The sequence below is a fragment of the Piliocolobus tephrosceles genome, chromosome 1 (assembly GCF_002776525.5).
Source record: "Piliocolobus tephrosceles isolate RC106 chromosome 1, ASM277652v3, whole genome shotgun sequence".
In the NCBI taxonomy this organism is placed as follows: domain Eukaryota; kingdom Metazoa; phylum Chordata; class Mammalia; order Primates; family Cercopithecidae; genus Piliocolobus; species Piliocolobus tephrosceles.
In genome coordinates, this window is record NC_045434.1 from 33942278 (window position 1) to 33949192 (window position 6915).

The 6915-nt window shown below is 42.1% G+C and overlaps 1 long non-coding RNA gene across 1 annotated transcript in view; it reads left to right on the forward strand.

Moving 5' to 3' along the window:
• LOC111555316 overlaps positions 1 to 6915 on the forward strand; it is a 16316-nt gene that overhangs the window by 620 nt on the left and 8781 nt on the right. Inside the window, exon 2 of the long non-coding RNA XR_002735499.1 lies at positions 4763 to 4980. This is a non-coding gene — a long non-coding RNA (uncharacterized LOC111555316). The remainder of the gene's footprint in view (positions 1 to 4762; positions 4981 to 6915) is intronic.

Here is a 6915-nt window from a genome sequence, read left to right on the forward strand (position 1 = left end):
TGTGAATGAGTGTATGTCTGAGTGTTGCGTGAGTGAATGAGTGTGTGTGCACTGGGTGTGAGTGTTGTGTGTGAGAGTGTGTGTGTGGTACTAGGAGGAATCATGACAGCGGCCAGGTGGCCTGAATTACCTTTCCACCTTTACCACAGATTACTGGGGAAGGCAGGAGGCAGGGCGAGGCATCTGCAATGAGGAGGACCCAGGTGTGCATGTGAGAGAGGAACGCAGAAAAAAAAAAAAACAAAAAAAAACCCTTCAGTCCCATTGAGGGAAAGAAATGCACAGATCTAGATGCTAATATTCAGTAGAAGCTACAAGAATTTGATATTGCAGGCAGTTTGAAAAATCATTTCTTTATTTTAGATAAACATTTGCTCAGACTCTATTGCTCACAGACCATAGGTTCTTCTGAGTCCCTCTCACTGGAGGGTCAATACCAGATTTTTCAAACATTAATGAGTACTATCCAGATCTCTTGCTTCTCTCAAATTTATTCATCTCAAGTGTATCCCTCCATTCCCTTGGTCCTGAAATTTTAGAAAATTCCCCAGGAGAAGGAACAGCTCATTTACTCAACACATATTTCTTCACATCCCTCCTCTGGGTGGGCTTGGGTTTTCTCCTTGGTACTCATCACTGGGTCACATAGCATGTTTTTACTATTTATCGTATTTACTCTCTGGCTCCCCCACCACCATGTATGCTCCATGAGGGCAGATAATTGTCCCCCATGGTGTTTCGCTGCTACATCTCTAGGGCCTTAAATACTGCCTGATACAGAATAGATGATTTAGAAATATTTGTTCAGTGAATGAGTGTATTTAATGAAAATCTAATATGCTCTAGACATTCTGCTAAGAGCTAGAGAGAAGAAAATAAATGAGATCTGGACCCTTTCTTCAATTCCCTGGTTGGTGGTAGGATCAGCCCTGCATGCAAACAATAAGAGTACAGGTGATAAAGGGCCAGCAGAGATCTATGAGGTCTTTAGAGAGTGACTGGGAAGGGGAGGAGTGTGCTTTGCATTGAGCCAAGTAGAGAGCAACCTAGGGAAGATATCACAGTAAGCCGGAACTTTTGGGACAAGTTGAGCTTTCCTGGCACAAACAGAGCTTGCAGGTGCAGGAGTGAAATAAGGGGCAGTCCGGGAAAGGGCACAGGGGTGTGAAGGCGCTGATGTGGAAACAGTATAGCATCAGCAAGGAGCGGCACAATCTAGTGTGTAGGACGTTTTGTGTATAGATCAAAGGGGAGAAGAAATGACACCAGAATATCAGGGCTGCATGCCAGCTAGGGATTGGGAATTTTGTTTCATAGGAGTCTTGGAAGATTTGTTTTTAATATTTCAAGCCTATTAGTAACATGATCAAATTGGCAATTGTGGTAGAATAAAGGATAGATGGGACTGGAAGAGACTAGCGGCTGAAATGAGTTAGGAAAGCCCTGCAGTAGACCTGGAAAGGCAGGGGAAGGAGAGAAGTGGGCATGGAGTGAACACTGAGAAAGCAGAAACGACTGACCCCATGACTGAGAAAGGCAAAGGAGAAAAGAAGCCAGTGGGGGTCAGGAGGAATCTGCACCTCCAGCTGAAGCAACTGGGTTAACAGTGGCACTATCCATTCATATGCAGAATAGAGAAAAATAAGAGGTGTGATAGGACGTAATTCGAAATGCGCACACACTGTTGAGGGAAACACGTGGGTCTTTAAGAAGTATTTCCTTTCCATGTAGTCTGCAGAAGCTTTGGGATTGTCATCATCTCCAAACTGAACCAGCAAGAATGTCATTTTCTGCCTCAATCATCCTTTCCTGCCTCTCAATCCACCTTCCTCTTTACGTACCAAACTGTTCCTTCTGCTCTGCCTTTTCGAGCTGTGCTTGTTTCCCTGCTGATCATGTGTACCCTTACTATAAAGCTAGCATTATCTCCACATTTCGTTGCCTCAAGACTGAACACAAGCATAGCCAAGGTACCAAGGAGACACCGCTAGCTATTTGTTGACTCGAACTGCACAGAGCTAAAGATTCAAAGGAGAGAAAGCATTTCTGTAGTTTTTATATATATTTAAAACTTTCTTAGCTTAATAGCTGTTGGGAAGTTTAGAAACACACACACACACTCAAACAGAAATAAAAAGCAGGGCTTCTTCTACTTGGGAGAGATCTTGCCCCTCTCTTTTGTTTGCATATTTAGCTGATTGTCATTATTAGAACACTACCTTCCAGACAAGCTGGTAGCAGCACCTAGAGGTTTAAAATTTGTTGGGAAGGTGGGGAGATGAGATGGCATCACTCTTCTGTGTCAGGGACTCTGAGTAAGCACAAGTAACAATGAGACCTTGAGATCAGGGGACTGGGTGTGGGCAGCTTCTGTGAAGGGGGGGCAGGCAAGCTTAGTCCTGGGAACACCTGGGCACATGACTCTTTCCTAAGTCATAGGAGGCTCCCACTGAGAGAGAGACTGTCTTCTCAGATGGTCGATTACTACAGGATTACAATTGTAAGAATTAGCTTACACCCCTTATGAGAGGGACCAGATTGAAGACAATATGCTGCTTAGTTTCCCTAGTTCTCTTCCGTTGCAAACAAGGCTCTAAAAATGCTCTGTAGAACTAAGTCATGAATCATGCAGGAGAGAGCAGGAAAGTCTAGGATGAAGGAGAAGCTGCTACCAAAAAATAAAAACAAACCACAGGATGGGGACTCAATGGCAGGAACTGAAGGGTAAAAGGTCCTATAGCAGGAGTCCCATGGATGTGTACAGAGACATGGGGGAAAGAAGTCTGAGGACTGAGAAAATTGGGGAAAGGAGCAATAAGAGTTGCCAGAACATTGTCTTATGAATTGTGAAGTAGTCCTAAGACAGGTAGACTCACATACCTGAGTGGACACAGGGACAGTTATTTGCAGACATAGATTAAGCTAGTCTCCAGCACCATCCCCCACCTTCCCTTCTGGCCCTGAGGTCATTGGCATCCCAGAGATGAGCAGTGGTCTTAGTCTTCTGACTTGGGGTCACAAAGGCAGAACTGCAGAGGCCTCATGCAGGTTATGTAAGTGAGTGAACCCGACTAGGTATAGGAAAAAATCATCCACCTGGATCTCACTATTGATAGAAACCTGGATACGGACAAATATGTCTTGACCATCAGGGAATTTGCAGTGTAAGGGGATGATAAAAGGGACTTGCAGTCAACCACAATGTCAGAAGACAATGGAGTGTGGAGGGCAAGGTGGTAAACAAGCCTCGTGCCAGGCTAACAGCACGGTCACCCTCCAACACATCATCAGCATCAGAGACTGTGTGTCCAGTGCTTGTTACATCTGATTTTAGAGAGAAGTTATACTAATTTTTATATGATGGCTGCCAACTTAAAAATATTCAGATTTTTAAATGATACAATTGATATACATAGGCATGTTGCATTCAGCCTGCAAGCAGTCAATTTAAAATCTCTGCTCTGGTCCAATCTTCTCATTTCGTATACGGGGAAACAGGCCTGTAGAGATGTCTTGCCCTCTGTTACACTATGAATTGGGGCAAAGACCATACCCAGAGCCTAGATCTCCCCAAACCCAGGCCTCCTGCATCTCTTATTCTTCCAGGTTGTTTCTCTGGTTTCCTCAGCCTTGCTCCCCACTCTCAGAATCTGTTTTGGCCTCGTATGCTGCCCCCTGGTTGTCAATAACATCACTGCATTATCCCACTCAGCATCCTGTGTACCACACATGTATTCCACCTACCCCCCAAAAATCAACAAAAAGCTTAATCCTTCAGGACCTGTAGTGGGTTGAGTTGTTTACATTCCCACAAACATGTTCACATCCTAATCCCAGAACCTGGGAATGCTGGTTTATTTGGAAAAAGAGTCTTTGCCGATGTAGTTAAGTTAAATATGTCGAGATAAGAACATCATTCTGAGTTAAATGAGTGGGTCCTAAGTGAGTGGTGTCCTTATAAGAGGAAGGCAGAGGAAGAGCACAAAGAAGAGGAGGAGGGAGTGTGACCCTGGACACAGACTGCAGTGACGTTGGCGTAAGTCAAGCAAGCCAGCAGCCACCAGAAGGTGGAAGAGGAAAATAATGGATTTCCCCTCAGGGTCTCCAGAGGAGGCACAAAGCTGTCAACAGGTTGATTTCAGACTTCTGGCCTCCAAAACTGTGCAAGAGCTAACTGCGTTGTTTTAAGCCACCTGGTTTGTTATAATTTGTTACAGAAGCCACAGGAAACTAATACAGAACCCTTTCTTCTGCTAAGGGATAGGAATTTCCTGTGAGAGTAATAACAGTAATAACTACCATTTTGGTGGCATTTCATCTATACCAGGTCCATATGTTTCCTACAGTCCTCATACCATTTTTAAAAGTAGATGTTATCTCCTTCCTTACCCCTCTGCCCACCTATTATAGAAACAGGGAAACTGACACCGAGAAGCCACATAGCTCCTAAGCAGTAGAGTCACGATTTGAACCCCAAGGTTTTTATTCTTACTACGTTACCCATAGGGAACTCCCTCAAGTAAGCTTATATAATATAACAGTGAACTTGCAAAGCTCCAAAGAGTGGCTCTTATGATGGAAGTTTCCATTGTAACAGGTCAGTGTAGACATTTTTGTTTGACAGTGACTACGCTTCTAAGATTTAATATGTTAAGGTAAAATACGCCAATTAATATTAACAGAAAGAGTCATGCTTGGTGCACAGCTCTGTCTCCTGGGCTCATGGTTGAGGAAGAGCTGTGCTAATGCACATGACTTCCAGTTGCAGGCATTGTTGGGCTGATTCCTAAGGTGAATCAACATGAAGAAAAGCCCTGGCTGCTCGTGCACTGATAACTTCATCTTTTCAGACATCTGGGAACTACCACCACAACGTGTGGAAAAAAATGACTTCACACTAATACAGCAGAGGCAAACCACGGGTTGGCCCAAAATGGAACAGAATTTACAAGGGAAAAGGGAGGTTCCTGGAGTAATATGGTGGGTACATTCTGATCCAGAAAAATAAGACTTAAGTATGGATTTTAAATGTTAAGCTTGAGTACTTAGAGAATTAAAGTTAATCTCTTTAAGCCTCAATTTGCAAATCTGTAAAATGTAAAAATAGAAATAATATGTACATATTATATGGAACAGTTTCTGGCACATATTTGGTTCTGAGTGAATAGTGCTTATTAAATTATTGATGCTGTTGCTATTAATTGTGCTGAGCTCACCCTCTGCCTTATTATACAAAGTTTTGACTAAAATATTCTGTAAGAATAGATCACAAAAACCATCCCATCACCAGCTTATTTTTTCTTTTTATAGTTATATAAAGAATTGCAATCCCGCACCAGAAATAAGCACCCTTTCAAATTACCCTTTAAAATAACTTGTTGCAAGCTTACATAAATTCACTTCACGTATAATATTTTTTCAATTGACTTAGAGTCTGTGAAATCAGACTTGTTAGAGGAAAAAAAATCTATAAAGGCTGTACTCATTCATCCACCAGATATTTATGGAGGAACATCTCCAGAATCAATGCAAAGTGCATAATTGCCCTAAGAGCTATGGGTAAAATGCCATGGGATTATAAACGGAAAAACACAGAGAAGTTGGTTAATTAAAAAAATAAGAGTAAATTCAGAAGAGAGAGAATTACCTTTCGGTAATACATGAGGTTGGGGAGGGAACAAGACAAATGACAGTGAGAAAAGCACAACACAAGGTGAGGTTGTGTGAAGGCGGCTGACTTCTGGTTGGATCCTAAAGGAGACGTCGTGTTTCAATGTGCAGAACAAGGGCTTTCTAATCAAAAAAGAGAGAAAAATTCTAGATGTCTAGGGGAAGCAGCAAATGAGTCTGCTTCACAGGGTAAAGGGTAAATAAAAGTGGGTATTTGATTTGATATTGAAACGGTAAGTAGGAGAGGCTTCAGATATAACCTGAGCATTGTGATCCTTCGTTGTTAGGTTATGTGTGTCCTTAACAAACTTAGTCAATGAGAGATATGATCAGAAATGGGTATTTTGCAATTTAAGTGTGTAGTCTATGTTGGTGAGAATGAAGACAGAGAGGATGGTTAGGAGACCATTTTAATAACCTAGGTGAGAAGAGAATGAATGTTTAGTTGGGTGGATAAGAAGGGAGTGAAAGAAAACAGGGAGTTAGCTAAGAGACCACCAAATGATTAGATGTGCCAGGTCAAGGGGAAAAAGTCAAGGATGACTCAAAAGTTTTAAATCTAAATGTCTGAGAAAATCTTTGGATAGTAACCTGAATAAAGAACACAGAACAGTGGCAAAGTTTTCTGGAATAAGTGATATGCTTAGTTTGGGATTCATGAAGTTGCCCATCATGGAAATAAAAAAAAAAAAAAAAAAAAAAAAGAATTTAGAGAAAGTTTGGCCCTGAAGATTGAGAAGGATAAAGCTCTACATAAGATACTAGTAAATAGCCCTGAGTGAGCTTAAGATTACTAAAGAAGAACATAAGGGAAAAGAAAAGAAGGAGACATAGACAGACTCTTGAAGGCAACATCTAATTTCATGTGGGTAGAAATAAAATATCATGCTGAGAAAGGGCAATCTGGGAGGCAGGAAGAAAACAAAATTATTCCAAGGGCTCTGTATTAGTCAAGGTTCCCCAGTGAAACAGAATCAATAGAAAGAAAAGAAAAGAGAAAAGAAAAGGAAAGAAAGAGAGAGAAAGAGAGTGGGGGAGGAAGAGAGAGAAAGGTAAAAAAGGAGAAAGTGGGAAGGGGGGAAGAGAGAAAGGGGGAAAGGAGGAAGGAAGGAAGGGGAGAAGAGATCAGAAAGGAAGAAAGAAGGAAGGGAAGAAGGAGGAAAGGGAAGGAGGAAGGGAAGATGAGGGAGGGGGAGAGGGAAGGAAGGAAGGAAGGAAGGAAGGAAGGAAGGAAGGAAGGAAGGA